Source organism: Vulpes vulpes, chromosome 4 (assembly GCF_048418805.1).
Source record: "Vulpes vulpes isolate BD-2025 chromosome 4, VulVul3, whole genome shotgun sequence".
NCBI classification, from domain to species: domain Eukaryota; kingdom Metazoa; phylum Chordata; class Mammalia; order Carnivora; family Canidae; genus Vulpes; species Vulpes vulpes.
Genome location: NC_132783.1, coordinates 39810292 through 39828519, shown reverse-complemented (window position 1 = coordinate 39828519; position 18228 = coordinate 39810292). Strand labels below are relative to the sequence as shown.

The 18228-nt window shown below is 36.3% G+C and overlaps 1 long non-coding RNA gene across 2 annotated transcripts in view; it reads right to left on the bottom strand.

Annotated features, from left to right (window-relative positions):
* Positions 1 to 7739: 7739 nt before the first annotated feature.
* The window catches only part of LOC112934237 (uncharacterized), a 91066-nt gene continuing 80577 nt past the window's right edge, over positions 7740 to 18228 (bottom strand). The window contains exon 6 of one of the 2 annotated variants that reach the window (XR_012001036.1): positions 7740 to 8792. This is a non-coding gene — a long non-coding RNA (uncharacterized lncRNA). The remainder of the gene's footprint in view (positions 8793 to 18228) is intronic. The other variant, XR_012001037.1, reaches the window with a different exon arrangement.

The window sequence follows — 18228 nt, the reverse complement described above, 5'->3', positions numbered from 1 at the left end:
CATGACAAGACACTCAACATCACTCATCATCAGGGAAATACAAATCAAAATGACAATGAGATATCCCCTTCCACCTGTCAGGATGCCTAAAAACTACGAGACAAGAAACAACAGGTGTTGGCAAGGATGTGGATAAAGGGGAATCCTCTTGCACTGTTGGTGGGAATGCAAACTGGTGCAGCCACTCTGGAAAACAGTATGGCAGTTCCCCAAAGTTAAAAATAAAGCTACCCTATGATCCAGCAATCGCACCACTAGGTATTTACCCAAAGCATCCAAAAATACTAATTCAAAGGGACATGCTACCTAATGTTTATAGCAGCGTTATAAAAAATACCCCAATTATAAAAAGAGCCCAAATGTCCACTAATGAATGGAAAAAGATGTGAGGTGTATATATACACACACATATATATACATATATGTTATATATACACACATATATAATGGAATATAACTCAGCTATAAAGTGAATGAAATCTTGCCATTTGCAATGACATGGATGGAGCTGGAGTGTATTATGCTAAGTGAAATAAATCAGTCAGAGAAAGATGAATACCGTATGATTTCACTTATATGTGGAAAGTAGAAACCAAACAAACAGGGGGAATAAAAAGAGGAAAACCAAGAAACAGACTCTTAACTATAGAGAACACACTGATGTTACCACAGGGGAGGCAGTGAGGGGATGGGTCAAATAGGTGATGGGGATTAAGGAAGGCACTTGTGATGAGCAACAGATGTTTTATGTAAGTGTTGACTCACTGAATGCTGCACCTGAAACTAATAGTACACTGTATGTTAACTGGAATTTAAATAACTTGGAAGAAAAAAAATGTTATAAACTATATTTTATATATATATATATATAGTTTATATATATGTATGTATCTGTTTTAACAAAGGCACATTTTTAATATTCCATGGGAATAAGTCGTATCTACCGTTATCAGGATTTATACCCAACCATAGTGGTAAAATGACCTTATGCATTATTGGGCTAAAACAGAAAAGATAGCTCTAACCAGTTTAGTCTAATATTTTTACCTCAATTTCTTATTTTAGACTGGTAAAAGTTTTATAAAAACAACTACATTCAAGTGTGGTTTAAATATAATAAAATGAACTGACTTTAAGTGTACATGTGAATTTGGACCACTGAAAATAACACTAAAATAGTAACAATATAAAATAGTTTTATTGCCGCAGAAATCTTCCTAGTACTTCTGGCAATCAGATCTCTGTCTCCACCTGGGCCATAGACAATCACTAATCTGCTGTCACAATCATCTATGTTTATCTGTTTCACAAAATGAAATTGTAAAATATGTACTATTTTGGACTGGCTCTGTGACAGCATAATTTTTTTGAGCTTTATCCATGGTATTGAGTATGCCAGTTCATTTCTTTCTTATAGCTAAATAGAGTATAGTACATACTAGTACATAATAGTATAAAATGGTAACCTGCTGATATACACTTGAGCCCTATCCCTTTTGGGAGTACTATGAATAAGTCTGCTAAGAGCATTAATTAATGTATAGGTGTTTGTGTGGACCTGTTTTTATTTTTCTTGTGTGAATGTCTACTATTTGGGAAAGTAGTTCTAACAGTTTGGTAACCCACAAGTAACATGTAGGAATCCCACTTGCACTGAATCTTCTGCAAGATTTGATATTGTCTCATTAATTTTAGCCATTCCAATGAAATGGAATTGTGTAACTTATTTTTAAATTACATTTCCTTGATATTAATGATGTTCAGCATCTGTTCATGGGTTTTCTGGCCATTTATATATCATTTTAAATTGACTTTAAACTATATTGTTTATTATTATTAGATTTTCTTGTTATTGAACTATGAGTTCTTTACATGTCATGGATGCAAGTACTTTGCAGCCTTGTTTGTTGCAAATATATTCTCCCAATCTATGAATTACCTTTTCTAAGGCTTTGAATTTTCATGAAATTTAATTTATTAATTTTTCTTCATGACTCATTCTTTCCCTTTCACACCTGAGAAATCTTTGCATTCCCTCAAAGTCAATACCACAACTAATCAAGTTTAGATGTGTCATTAGGGAAGGCCCAAAACCAATACCAAATCCTATAGGCCTGGTGTTCTTTAAGAAGGAAATTTGACACAAACACATGGGGAGAATGCAATGCAATGGTAAGAGGTAGAAACTGAATATTGCTGCTGAAAGTCAAGTAATGTGGAGAGCTACCAAGAGCTGAAGTCAAGGAAGTATCCTTCCCTAGAGACTTAGGAGACAGCATGGCCCTGCCAAAACCTGATTATAGACTTCTAGCTTCCATGATTGTGAGATAATAAATTTCAGTTGTTTTAACCCAAGCTTGTAGTACTTTGTTATGGCAACTCTACAAAACTAATAGACTGTCTGTGCAATTTTTGGCCAAAGTAATGTTTGCCTAGTAAAGTTATTAGAAATATATTCTTCTGTATGGAAATAGAATTCCCCACAATGTCTTCTAGATGTTACCACTACTAGTAAAGTCATCTAGGTGTGGAGGATTTTTGTGTGGGAAGATAATAATTATAAATTTATCTTTAAATGATATAGGACTGTTAAAGATTTCAGTTCCTTCATAAGGTCTGATAACTTGTGCCTTATATGGGTTTGTCCATTTCTTCTAGGTTTTCAAATCTATTGTCATAAGATTATTTGTAACATTCACTTATTATACTTTGAATGTCTCTAGAATATCTTGGATACTTATAGAACACAAAGAGGTATGCCAAATACTGTGCTTCACTTTTTGATGTAGAGGATACAAGATACAGAAATTTGTCTTTTGTTTTAGAGGAGATATCATTGCATCCTGACCACTGGTCCCTTAAAATTTTCTCTGAAGCAGGTCCCTGAAACTACAGAGAATTTCCTTCCCAACCTCTGGTACACATGTATCTTTCCAAGGTCTCTGTTTCACTAGCCACATCTTACTCATCCTACCTCATCATCATGATGTAATAAATTTAATGGATCAGTATGAAGATTGGCAGGATGTCCAAACACTTCAGATTTCTTCAGACTATAATAGAAGGGAGTGTTAAAATAGCCTAGAGGCAAAACCATAAATGAATATTTATGTGACTTCTACATAAATGCAAACTATTCAGATCTACTTTTTAACTTGGAATGAAAAATAATGAATTTGTCAAATCAATGGCTACATACCATGTACTCAAGACCTTACTAATGTCCTCTAGCAAAAAAATCACATATGGAAGAACCGATATTAGGGGCTACTAATAGACTGATAATGGTTAAATCTATAGTCATTTGCCAGGATCATCTAGTTTACACAGGGGCAAGACTGGAAAATTAAACAGAGATAAGATAGGAACCCCTATTCCTTCTGCCTGTAGGTTTTTAATGGTCTCACTATTTTCTGCCAGTCCTTTAAAATTTTATTTTGTTTACTATTTCAGGAATTCCCACTTGGTGTTCCCCATTATGATAGCTCTTTGTCCACAAGCAATGTGACAGTTGCTCCAACTACCAACCATATTGGCTCCAATTACACATTGATAGGGTGAATCTGTGAACTCAAGGAGCCTACCATGAGCTGATTTTATTCAAGACTCCACAAAAAAATGAGTTTGCATATCAATCTTAGTTTATTCAATTACCACCTATTAAGAAGCTACCATGTGCCTCCTCTGGGGCAATTGTAAATATAAAGAAGGCTGAAATAAAAGAAAAAAAGACTCCATTTATTACTTAGCTTCCATGAGCCCCCATTCTAACAGAGAAACAATGATGATTCTTAGGCCATCTAGGTATCAATATCAATTCAGACCTTGTCCCAAAGGTCTTTAAAAGTCTGGGTGTTCCCCTGTGGTAAGCAGAATGGATCCCAAAGCTACCCATGCTCTAAGTCCTAGAAACTATAAATATATTTCATGACACAGCAAAGGGGACTCTGTAGATGTAATTAAGGGTATAGATTAAATACAGAGATTAGCCTGGTTTATCTAAGTGGGCCCAATCTGTTCATATAAGCCCTTAAAAGCAGAGAACTTTCTCCAGGTAAAGTCAGAGACCCACTAGTAGAAGAGATTTTAATTGCAAGAAGGATTCTTTTTAAAAAAATTTTATTTATATATTTATTTATTTAAGAGAGAGAATGAGAGAGAGAGAGAGAGAGAGAGAGACCACAAGTGTGGGGAGGGACAAAGGGAGAGGGAGAAGGAGAAAAAGACTGTCCATTGAGCAGGGCGTCTGACATGTGGCTTGATCCCAGGACCCTGGGATCATAACCCGAGCCAAAGACAGGCACTCAACCAACTGAGCCAGCCAAGTAACTGGATTCCTTTTTCTATTTAAGATTTTGTTGATTTGACAGAGAAGCATGAGAGAGAGAGAAAGAGAAAGAGAGAGAGAGAGAATTAGCAGGGGGGAGGGGTAGAGGGAGAGGCAGATTCTCCGCTGAGCAGGGAGCCCAATGTGGGGCTTGATCCCAGGACCCTGGGATCATGACCTTTGCTGAAGGCAGAGCTTAACTGACTGAGCCACCCAGATGTCCCTGTGAGGATTCAATGCACTGTTGCCAGTTTGAGGATAAAGGGGGCAATGTGACAAGGAATAAATGTGGCCTTAAAGAGCTCCTGACAGCCATCAGGAAAATGGAGACCTCAGCATCATAACAATAAAGAACAGAATTTTGCTCACAGCCTTAGGGGGATGGAAGCATTTTCTTTTCCAAGAAAGAAGCCTCCAGAAAGGAATATGACACAACCGATCCCTTGATTTTGGCCTAAACAGAATCAACTGAGCCACACTGTGCTGACTTCTGACCTACAGAACTGTGAAATAATAAACAGGTGCTGTTTTAAGCTGCTGAATTTACTGTGGTGTGTTATGGCTGCAAAAGAGAACTAGTACATCCCTTTCCCTAATGTGTGGTCCCCCAAGTAATTGGTCATAGGTCTCTGGGGAAGGAAAGTGAGAGGACTACAGCATATATGTGCTGTGGTGTTATGGAGTATTTGCTCCTATGGACTCAGCCCCCTTTCCAGTCAGTGGACCTGAAAATTGGCTCAGACTGAGAAACTGAGCAACAGGTAGCAACATTTTACCTGGCTAAGCATTCTCAGCACCTTCATTTTTGTAACTTTTTGGTTATAGTTGTTACTGGCCTGCTTGTTGGCTGCCACACGATTTTGCCCCAAGAGACCCCAGGCTTTATTAACCATCTCTATAATTTCCTCAGGGACGAGTCCTCTTGGCTGCTCCTTTGATCTTGCTGGTAATTAAAGTAATTGCAGCCTCCTCATTTCTGATGATTAAGTACCACCTCCTGACCTCCATTACTTCAGGGCCCCAACATTCTTGTGTGTATTAATAAGCTGAAGTCTGTGACTACCTCTCCCATCTTCAGCTCTATCCTGCAAAAAACACCAATGAACTTAGTGATGCTGGTGCTTCTTTCAACAGCATGTTCTTAATGGCCTTAATGAATGGTATTATCCTTTGAGCCCTCCTGAGGAACCAACCCTTAATGGGTCCTCTCATCTCATGTATCCAATACAGCATACTCACTCCCTCAGCATCTCTATTCCTCCCTTTACATATGCCAGGACAATTCAGACATTTCTACTTCACTCAGTGTTGACCACCACCATTGATTTTCTTAAGGGAAACCCTGCCAAAAAATTTGTTCCTTCCTGTAGGCTTCTTACTAGGGTAATAAATCTCATGTGCTAAGAAATTGCTCCCAATTAATTATTTTTTCTTATTCAGTCATTAATTCCAGCTCCCTTGATCAAGCACCAACCACCAACCAATGTGGCAAGCAAGAGAGAAGCTAAGGGAAGCCTCTTATGGAGGCTTCTGCTGACTTTTGGGAGAGAAATCTCTGTAATATGGTCCATCTGAGGAAAAGTACTAACTTTTATAGTAACAATGGGTTACTGCTTAAAGTTCTGAAAGTTTGAGGGAAGGGAGAGAGTACACAGTCAATATACCCTCAAAGGTATCCAACCATTTGCCCACATTCCATGTTTCAGAATGGGCCTGACATCAGCAGAATAGATCAGCCTTGGATGAGCTTTCAAATGACTCCAGAACTCTGCAATTCCATCATATTAGCCCACAGCTCAATGATACCTGCCCTTCCACTGCAGGAGAGAAGGATCTTTCTGAAAGCTAAAAATGAGCTTTCAGAAAGCTCACACTTAGTATTTAACTGCTTATTAACAATCCCTAGCTTCTCATTCTCTCTCTATGTAGTATAAATACAACCCATCAATAAAGAGTCAATTCCACTATCTTTGCAGTAATTTTTTTTTTCTGTATCTTTCAAATGGCCCACTGAAACTGCAAGGTCACATTTTCTTAGTCTAACAAGAGCAAAATCTGTTATCAATCATGACACTACCACACACCAATGACTATCCATGCCAGACCTACCATTCAGGATGGTTTCCACTTTGCCTGTCCTTTAGTGAATAAACCAGGCCCAAATCCAGTCTTACCACCTGTTTCTTTGGATAATTCCTGATGCCAGTTGTGTCACTTTGGGTCTACTGAGAAGCAAATGGTGTGATGGGATTTTGGTATGCAAAAGATTTAATGGTGAAGGGAGAAATAGAAGGTATGGAGACTCTTTAGACCATGACATAGATCTGACATGTATAGAAGGAGAGATGAAAGAAAGAAAAATCTTGGACTGTAACATGCTTCCAAAGAAAAATGTTTGATCAAAGCCAACTCGACAAGAGTTTCAGCCAAAGTTGCCCATTAAAGGAGTCCCAGATCTTTCTGTAATAGACCCATATTAGTGTCTTCACCATGCTAAGGCTTTGGTTGTGAGCAACCTCAAGGAAGTATGTCCTTAGCACCAAAACAAGAGTGAATTAGAATGATAGCAACTAGAGAGATCAGTCAACTATGCTCTCTGCTGCAGTACAATTTTATGTCTCCTATAATTAGTTTTTATCCTATGATTCACATTTTTTGCTTATTTGTATATCTAGTAATTTTTATTGGATAATGGACACTACGAATTGTGCATTTTTGAAGACGGATTTTTGTTTTATTCCTTTAAGGAGTGTTGGTTTTTTTTTCTTTTTTGTGGCAAGATATTAAGTTCCTTTAGATTCTTTTTCTGTGTAGCCTCATAATCTTAAGTTCTCTGCCCCATGAATTCTAGTCAACTTGGTCTCCTTGAACACCAAACTCTGTCTTCTTAATTTATGAAATTACCAGATCACATTTGGGTTCTTCCTTCTTACCCTATAGTCTGGAAATTACTACACAACTCATAATATATGGGTAGTTGTAGAGTTCACTTTGTTTCCCTTTTTCAGTTCTGCATTTCCTGTTATCCATTTCCTGAAATATTTGTTTCTTATATTTTTATACAGTGTTTTAGTTGTTTGTAGCAGGAGATTAACTCTATACCACCCTACTCCCTCATGGCCAAATCAGATATCTGAGTTTCTCAAAATTCAAAAGCAGTATTGTATTTTTTAATTTTATGCAAATATGTGTTCCGTTTTATCATGGATTATTTTATCTGATCGGATTTTATTTCCTCCCTAGCACAGGGACCACCCTCCCTGTGTTCCTTACTTCTCCTCTTCTTGCTTCATGTGTGTTTTTTTGTCTGTCACACAGTTGGGATTTTAGGGCACACAAATGTATGAATGTATGATTGATGGAGGGTAGCCCCAAAAGTGAAGCTGGGGAAATTACAAAGAGAAAAAACAAATAAATTAAAATCTGTTTATTGAAACATAACTCTAGGTCCTCTACACAATTGCAAGATTTCTTAATATTTTAGATTCTTTGTAATGCACACATAGAAAGCATGAATGAGCTAAACAGCCAAACCACAGTAAAACAGAAATGAATAGTGTTTAACCTTAGCCACTGAAGGCACTACAAAAATTGATAATATCACACAGGAAGTAAACATCATGTAAAGATCTTTTTAAAATGCAGGGAAAGATTAATGATAGCATCTGTGTTTGAGGTATGTTGTTTCCCACCAAAAGCTTTCTAAAACTCTCCCACTACAGCAACACAGAGAAGAAGGCATTTGCAAGTTTTTCCAATAGGCATATTTGCAGAATTTGAAGGTCATAAAACCATTAATAACTACAAGATATGTATTAAAGGGATAAAAATAAGTAACAGCTTTGGTGAGACTGTAAATTCTTTAAGATCAGCAAAAATCTTATTCATTTGTATTGTGTGTCTTTTAAATATCCCACACACGGGGTGCCTGGGTGGCACCGTTAGTTTAGCAGCTGACTCTTGATTTCAGCTCAGGTCGTGATCTCAGGATCCTCAGATGGAGCCCAAGTGGGGCTTTCCACTGAGTGCATAGAGTCTGCTTAAATTTCACTCTCCTTCTCCTCTGCCCCCTACCCTCGTGCTTACATGCTCTCTCTCTCTCTCTCTCTCTCAAATAAATATTTAAATATCCACACAAGTTGGAAAACCAATAAATATTGATGGAATTAAGTTGCACTAACCTCATTAGAGAATTTGTTTTTGAAATTAAAGGAAGCTTCATGTTTAGGTGGAGCACTTGAGGAATTCTTGGAAAAAAGCATTTGACTGTAAATTCCCAACCACGGGAGAGAAATAAATGAAAAAATAATAGATAGCACTAGTTTGTCACAATAACTGGCTTCCTTTTTCTCCCAACAGATAGAAGCAACTGCCATAGAATTTCTTTAAAGAGATACTGCACTTCCAGAATTTCAAAAGATAATTGCAGGAGTGTCTTCCCCTAACGCGAGCTTCAATGGGAAATCTGGAAAAAAAAAAAATAACTGGAAAAGAATACTCCAATAAGAGGGACAATTTGGAAAATATCAAATTAGAAAACCTCAACATATCAAAAATAAAAGCCAATGTTTTATTTATGCTATTTTCATTTTGGAATATTTTTCACCTTTAAGACATTATTCAGTATTAAATTGGAAAAATAAATTTGAGCAAGATAAAGCCAGTAGAAGCATGTATTTTGAATGAGATGAGGGACAACACCCTTTATTATAGAGGCCAAAAAATTGTAGGGGGCAAGAATTCCTAGTCACCCCCAAAAGATTATAAAACATTACCATCTAAAATCTGAGCCAATAAACTGGGGAAATGACTATAAAATGTTTTTTTGAGTTATTTAATACTTCTGTATCAACTTACTAGTTTTGTGTATTTATTGACATCACTAACATCTGTAAATGAGTTAGTGTCCTTGAATTCTTTTACTCTCATTGAATAGCTCAGAAGCAAAGTCCAACTCATCAAATTTAACTAACAAAACAAAATAGTTGTTATCAAGGCACAGGGATTTTTTTTTTTTTTTGCACAGGGATTTTCTTAATCTTGTCTGTTCAATCATTTGCCATTACATATTTGTGTAAACATAACCATGCACCAGTTATTGCTGTTTTTATAGGAAAAGGAGAAATCTATAAAAGTCTGTAAAGTGAAGATGCACAACGGAACCTAATTGGGACTAGTCTTAAAGGCTTTACGTAAGAAATGACTATGAAACTTGGCATTAAAGGTGAAGCATTTAAGCTACCTGAAGAGCATTATGCAAGAGTACTTTGTTTTATTTTTAATTTTTTAAGTTAGATATCTTCTTTGAGAATACATGTATAGAAGGATATTTTTTAAATTGGAGTTGTAGTCTATATCTCTTCTCTCATGCTTTCTATGTGTTGACAGAGGAAGGAGAGTCCACAATTACTCAGTCCACCAGTGGCCAAAGCTGAAAATCATTATATTATTTTAATACAGGTATTTTTCCATGTACTGTTTTTAACCTGTTTAAAATCATTATTCTCGTCACATAGGGATCTTTTCTGAGAAGTATCTTGTTCCTTACAATCAAAATAGTCTTTACCTCTTTTATTATTTTCCTGAATTAAATCCAAGCCCACTTTCACCTTGGGTTGCCAAATAAATTCGAGCTGCTCTCCCCCTTCCACTTTATGTGAACCAGCATTACTACTATATTCAGGATTTTTGCATGTGGTTAGGGTGTATATGTGTGTGATGAGTGAGAGGAAATGCCTTCTTCTCTTTTTTCTTTATTGTGGATACATTTAAAGTTGCAACACCCACTCATGTATGCATGGCCCAAATAATTATATCATACCAGAAATTTTTGCTAGAGAGCTACATTACTGAGCCACTATAGAAGTACTATTGTGGAAAACTATTTCCTGGAAAATTTTGCTGTACTGTTGCCTACGTCAAGATGCCAAATAGTTGCTAAAAAAAAACCTCAGGCCATATTTCATAGTCTTGCATCAGAAAACATACATGTTTTGTGAACTGCTGTTCAGTGATTATGGCAGAAACTCACAGATTGTTAATCAAACCCATTTCTTTCTTCCTGCTATACACAGGGACATTTCCTGGTCTCCTGCAGTAAGGTGTGATTATGCTCTGGCCTACAGAAAGAGGATAGCAAATAAAAAATCTCCTATATGATTCTCTTTCGATTCTACCATCCATAGTGTATATGACAATGAACGTATAAGTCAATTTTGGAAGACATACATTGAAAATGGCACAGGTTCCTATAATTTCTGTGCCTTTATGACTGCCCTCTTCACTCCTATATCATTCCTCACCCCTCACCATCAGCTGGACTTTAGAGAAGCTAAAACAGGGGCACCTGGGTGGCTCAGTGGTTGAGCATCTGCCTTTGTCTCAGCTCAGGTTGTGATCCTGGGGTCTTGGGATCAAGTTTCTCATGCCTATGTCCCTCTGCCTATGTCTCTGCCTCTGTGTGTGTCTCCCATGAATAAATAAATAATATTTTAAAAAAAGAGATGCTAAAAAAATATTCTGCTGTATTCAGTCACTTAGTTAACAGGGTTTACTTACTATAGCAGCCAATCATACCTGATACAACAGCAGAAATTTAAGAGGTTGTATATGTTGGCTGCCACTCACCTTCTTCCTTCTACTTATATTGCTTTTATGTGGGTGAATAGTTCATTGTTTCTGAGAGTTACTACCAACAGAATTTTTTTTCTGAGAGAATTTTTAAATGAAATGTACCTCTTACACAAGAATGTTACAGGGTTTATTGCAATATTTTCATAAATCTTTCAGGGGTCTTTGGAGCAAAGCCTCCATATAAAGCAATATAATGATGCTTATTTTATTATACACTATAATTTTAATGAATAATACTGCATAATATAAATTCAAAACAAATATTTACGGAAACAATTGTTTCTCTGAAGTAAACACTATGAATATATCAGAATAATTTCATGGAACAAATTAAGAAAGTACTTGGTACAATCTATCATTTTGTTGTCTTCCATTTTCATAGTTGCAAAGCTAAAATGCTTAGATAGGACCAATAATGATCTCTAGTAACAAAGAAAAACTAATCCATTTCTCTTTTTTTTTTTAATCCAACTAGCTTTACTTCTTTAAAAGCAGCAGAGAATTTCTGGCTCTGATTTGTACCTTCTGCCCATCCGTTAAAAGTAGATAACTTCCTGACCTGACCCACTATTATAGGTCCAACATTGCTTCCTTTCACTTGAATATATTCTCCAAGTGTCAATAAACTTCCATGCTCAGGATTTCTATTTTCATCAGAAGGCCATGGTTCATAATTTTTATCATAAATACCATGAGGTGTATCATGGTAAGATCTGTCTTCGGAACAGCTCTGAAAAGGACAGAATGTATTTTCTGTACAAACAGAGCACTCTCTGGCTTCTAGGTCTTTGTTTCTCCTGCTCTCCTCACTTGTGAAGCATCTATCCCTCTCTGTGAATCAAAATGTTCCTCACACCTTAAGGGATCATTCCCATACCCTCTGAAACCTGTTTCCAGTAGATTTCATTTCTTTTTCTGCTCCATCCAGAGAGCCTCCAATCACAAAGGGACCTGACTTTCCTGCTTAGATAACTATAAGAACCAAAAGGTAGTCCCTGCCACAAGGTTGTAAGTGAACAAGGTTCACAGAACCAATACCCAGTCCAGGACCACCATGGATGACCACACTGGTATGCAATGCACACCCACTGTGTGCACCATCCATATGCATGATGATGTAGTGTAGTGTACCATACAACTGTATATAGTAGCCCTGCTCACTACCCATATTCTTCAGTTTTTTTCATATTTTCAGTTCTGGTTCCCTTCACCTATCCCTTGGCTTTAACAAACTTTTTTCCCTGTCATCTGAAAGTACTATACCACTAAAAATAATCCCAACAATCCACTCTTTGCCACAATTCTTGGGGTTTTTTCTAGTTTTTTTATTCCTTTATTTTTAAAATATTTTATTTAAATTCAATTTGCTAACATACAACACCCAGTGCTCATCCCATCAAGTGCATTCTTTTATTCACACTAAATCTATTCTGCAAATTTTCAACAGTTTTCTCACCCCATTCCTTTCATTTTTGCTCCTTTTTATGAGTCCCCTCCCGGCCTCATTTTCCTTCCTACTCAGCCTAGACTTCTCAGGCACATTGCCACAGATACTCCCCACCATCTCCTTAGTTCTAAATCAGAAAAATTCTATTAAAAAAAGTTTCTGCTGTGTGGCCCACTTTTTTTTCTTAATCCCCAGTAACCAGTTTCTGTTTGGAGTTTGTACTCCTGCTCTGGACTGTTTGTTATCAGCTCAGCAACACTAGCCCTCCTCTCTAGGCCCAGGAAATTCACTCCCAAGAACTCCTCCCTCTTCATGGTTCTAGGCTAGAGGTTATCAATACAAGAAACCAGGGCAAGAATTAGGCTGAAGTGAAGTAGAAGCTACTATACTCTGAAAGCAGATGACATATGGTCATTGTAGAGAGAGGAGAGCCCATGGCTTGGTGGCAGCTGTTAGGACTCATCTGTTTTACTCCAAATTAAGAGAGTTTCTGGGGATTTTCTACAGATTGTTGAGACATGTTATAACTTCTGGAAAGCTTTTTAAAAGTTTTTAATTGTGTTTAATTGGCATACCATGTTATATTAGGTTCAGGTGTACAACACAGTGATTCAATGCTTTTGTACGTCACCAGGTACTCATCACAAATTCTTAACCCCCACCACCTATTTTAACCATCCTCCCACCCACCTTCCCTCTGGTAACCATCAGTTTGTACCCTATTGTTAGGAGTTTGTTTCTTAGTTCGTCTTTTTTTCTTTGCTCATATGTTTTGTTTCTTAAATTTCACACGAGTGAAATCATTTAGTATTTATCTTTCTCTGACTTATTTCCATTAGCATTATACTCTCTAACTCCATCCACATCATTGCAAATGACAAGATTTCATTCTTTTTTATGGCTGAGTAATATTCTATTATATATGTACCACATCTACTTTATCCATTCATCTGTGGATAGCTTGTCTATTTTAGATAATGTTGCTATTAATATTGGGGTCCATGTATCCCTTTCATTTAGTATTTTTGCATCCTTTGGGTAAATACCTAATAGTGCAATTGCTGGATCATAGAGTGATTCTATTTTTAACTTTTTAAGGAACTTCTATATTGTTTTCCAGAGTGGCTACACCAGTTTGCATTCCAACTAACAGAGTAAGAGGGTTCCCCTTTCTCCACATCCTTGCCAACACCTGTTGTTTCTTGTGTTGTTGTTTTTAGCTATTCTGACAGGTGTGAGGTGGTGTATTATTGTAGTTTTGATTTGTATTTCCCTGTTGATGAGTGATGTTGAGCATCTTTTCATGTGTCTGTTGGAGCTTCTGGCAAACTTTTGAGAAAGACTTTAGTGCTCCCCACTAAAATATTTTGTGTCAATTCCTCATTTGGACAACAGCTCCCCTTATCCTCTGTGGCCACCTCCCTGAACTTCTGTCCTTCAGTTCAACCTATAAACCCTTAGTTCTATATGCAAACCTTTCTGCACAGAATACATGGAATGGCATATATTACCTGAGTGAATGCTGGTGAATACGCCCAAACACCTCCTGAATTTATTCCAGCAAATATCACCAACAATCTCCAAATTTCCCAAACCCAGCATATTTTCATCTTTATTTGATGTCTCTGAAACTGTTGCCAATGTGACAAATGCTTTCTTGGAACTTACTATCTTTATAGAACCTAGAGATTAGTAGAGGAGATAGTTACATATATAATAGTATATATGTACTATAAAAGGAACAAACTTCTTTGAATATAAAGAAGAAAAAGCAACTGGATCTATCTTGGTAAGTTACTATGAAGGGTTCCCTCTGAAGACTATACTGAACTCTTCTGGGCCCTCCATGAAATACATGGAGGATCCTGGGCAGTATTAACATACATAATGACTTTTTTCCTTTGTCCCTTTTTCTTTTATCCCCTAAAATATGTCCACAAATAGATGCTCTTATTTTTCTATCCTGCACATTTTTATTTCTGACATGGCCATAAATAAGGAACAAAGAGTAACATGAGCAAGAAAGAAAAATTCTATGTGAGTAAAGAAAAGCTATTTACTAAATTCTCTGTCCAGAGCTTACAGGCTTAAAGTCTAGATTTAGTCAAATAAATACCTTATATAAACCCCAAAGCAAAGATCTTAAAGTTTTATACCATTACAGCCCTTTGGAGAGTAATACCAATTGTATACAAATACACAGAATAGGCATTCACAACTATTCACAACTCCTTAATGGGAAAGCAATTAAGTAAAAAATTTATAGAAATGCAAAAAACAATCTAAGTAAATTGAGTACTTTAGGAAATTAAAGGCAAGATCTTCAACTCCTTCATAATGTAATATGTTAATAGATCTAACAGTAACAATCAATTTAGTGTGCGGGATTCACTCTCCCGTAATATTTTGACTACAATGATATTCCACAAGCTGTCAGCATGGATAGAAAATTTCCATAATTTCATAAAAAGTAGGTCAACATCATATATATATATTCTACATAATCCAGCCTATTCTGTCGATATCTTAACTCTGGCAGAAATGTAAATTCCATAATACTCTAAAATCAAACAAGAATTTCTAAAATAGAAGCAATTGGAAAATGTCCTACACCTCCAAGTTAAATTCAGATGTGGAAAATATGTGTGTATCACAATAGATATAAATAAGGAATGTTGCAGATGAAATAAATGAGAATTTTGGTATGATAGTCATTTTAGTTGATTACATCATAGCCTGAATTTAGAAAATCTATGATGTTACTATGGAAACTGTTTTTGCTGAAATGTAGTTATAGATATCCTTTAAGTACAAATTAAATTAATTGAAGGCAGGGGCACAATGTTGGAAACATTCAGAAGCTTAAAAAACAGTTTATTCTTACCTAGAAGAATTAAAAAGTGGTAGAAAAGACATGAACATATAAACTAGTCTCCCAAAATGAATTATACATACAAAATACTTTTCAAAGCAAACTATACACACTTTGAAATCCACTTAGAATGATAGGAACTCCAAACACTATCCAATACAACTTCAACGTGATGTTTAATTTACAATCTAGTGGGAACAAAGCCATGAACTCTCTGATGACTATTCTGTTTTTAAAGCCCAGGTGGAGGAATCAACTTTCCTAGGGATGACCTGGCATATAGTAGACACTTAATAAGTATTTGCTGACTATGTGAATGAATGGAGAAAATAGCCTAGAATGCAGAAATGGTACACTGACAATGCTGAGATTCAGTGAGGCTCAGTAAGTAGTACTCTATTTCCCTTTTTCTGAGCTAGTTAAAAAACAAGATAGAAAAGCTAATGGAAGATACTCTGAACTAGATGCTTATGTTCCTCCAAAATTCATATATTGAAGCCTTAATCCCCAGTGAGATGGTATTTGGAGGTGAGGCCTTTGGGAGATACTTAGAACTAGAATATTCTAGTTCTTGTGAGAACTAGAGTGCGACCTCTATGATGGTGTGAGTACCCTTCAAGAAGAGGAAGAGACCAGAGTCCTCTTCCTTTCTGCACCCCACCCTCTGCCATGTGAAGATACAGCAAGCAGGTGGCCATCTGAAAATGAGGAAGAGGCTCTCACCGGCCACCATCAACTCTGCTGATACCTTCATCTTGGACTTTTCAGCGCAAAGAACCATGAGAAATAAATGCTTGTTGTTTAAATTATCCAGTCTATGGTACTATGTTGTAGCAGCTGGAGCAGACTAAGTTAAAGACTTATTTAAAATATCTCTTTTAATGCTAAATAATCTGATAAAAGAGAATGGTGCTATAGCTACAGCAAGCAGGTTTCCTAATTGTGTACCCATATTTTAACAGATACCAACCCAGGTATGGGAAGGATTAGGACACTACAGATCTTCTCACATGGGAGACTACATCTGTAAACTTTAACACTTAGAGAAGCACACTTTCTGTGAAGCAGAAACAGGTTTGGGCCCAAAGAAAAAGATAAAAAGAAATAACTAAGCAAACATATTCAATTCATTCTTCCAAAATTTATAAGTCACACAATCTACCCACTTCCTCCAGAATGTAGAATGTGAGGATGGGGAGATAGGCCACAATTGTTATGCGGATGGATCACACTTCACGTGAAAAAAAAAAAATGTGTTTTCTGCTTATCTATTATGGGAAGCCTTGTTCTTATTTGATAATCAATTAAGCATGGGATAAGATCAATATACTCTTATTAAATAGGTTAAATCAGAGTACTTTCAGTCACTCATTAAACAAGTATTCACTGATACCTACTAGGTAAATTCTTAGATGTTGGAGTTATGAGGTATAAGAGGTTAGGCATGGTTTCTATCCTTATCAGGTTTACAGCTTACAAGGCCAACATCTTTTGAATAAACAATTTTAATTCAGAATGATCTTAGGATAGGATAGAGGAGGTACAGAGTGCTCTAGAAGATCATCAGTGAGATATTTAACCTTGCAAAGCAGAGAGTCAAAGCAATTGGTAAGAATTAGCCAGGGAAAGAAAGTGTTTCTCAGGCAAACAGGCAGTAAGATTATGGGCCTAGAGCAATGAGTAAGAATATGTAGTCAGTAAACCAAAGGAAACTCAGGAAGACTTAGAATGTAGTGTGAAGATCAGCAAAGATACAGATTCTGCTAAAGAAGCAAGCAGGAAAGATAAATGCCCACTTTCACATTTTAGTTAAGTCACTTCAACTCCAGAGGGGAGAAAGAGCTAAAGAGTAAAATTAGAGATATAACAAAGTATTTTAAGTGAAAAAATAATGGTGGTTTGAATAAGGAGACTAGGCACAAAAACAGATAGAAATATTTTGTAGGTAGAATAACCAAGAATTGGTGTTCTTGGGAATGTAACCAATATGAAGATGAAAGAAAGAATGGTTAATATGTTTCTGCCTTGACTAACTAAGTGGATACTGGTGTCATTCAATAAAATAGGAACCCAGGTAAAGGTGGTTTGGAAATGGGAGAGCTAAATGATAAGTACATTTTAGAATCAGCTTTCCTTAGAATATCCAAATAGAAATATCCAGTAAACTTGTGGGCATATGGATCTAGAGTTTAGGAAAATGAATTGGATTGGGAATAGAAAGTGCGGATCAAGGACATATAAGTGATGCCTGAAGCTACAACCATTTGATCAAGTGGACTGAATTTGGTAGATAGGAGCAGCAACAGCATTTTTATTTAACCGCCACTTCCTTCCAATGCACTCTGTGAGATGTCTCTTTTCCCCCAACATTCAACAACAAGGTCCTGTGGCTTTTAATCACCTTTCTGTAAGGAATTACATTCCTTTAAGTTACATGTATAAACTCTACATTTATGGAGTTTTTTTCTGTAATATGTTAAGTGTACTCTATTATAGATGTGAACCCAACCTAAACAGTATCTACTCTGCTTCTCATGACAAATGAGACTGGGACAGAGAGAACCCATGAAGGGTTCTGAACCCTGAAGAACCTGTGAGGTCTGTCATAAAAGAAATCTGCCACAGGTCTTGAAAAAGAAATTATTCAACATTTTAAGTAATTATAGAAAAGAAGTCTTAAGATTATTAAAAGAAAAACTGCACCAATATGTTGGTTTTCTTCTGTCTTCTACATGTGATTTCTCAAACAATAGTAACTTTTAAAAATAAAAAGTCAGTTTATTGTAAAGAAAAATTAATGAACTGATATCCAAAATATCTGAAGCTAAGCTTAGATGTTTAAATATCAGGATGTTTCCATAGACACTAACTTTAGAGTTTTAGAAATTAATGTAGAAGATTAATTCAAACATTATTCTAAGCAAAGCTTGAGAACACCAACAGGAAGAG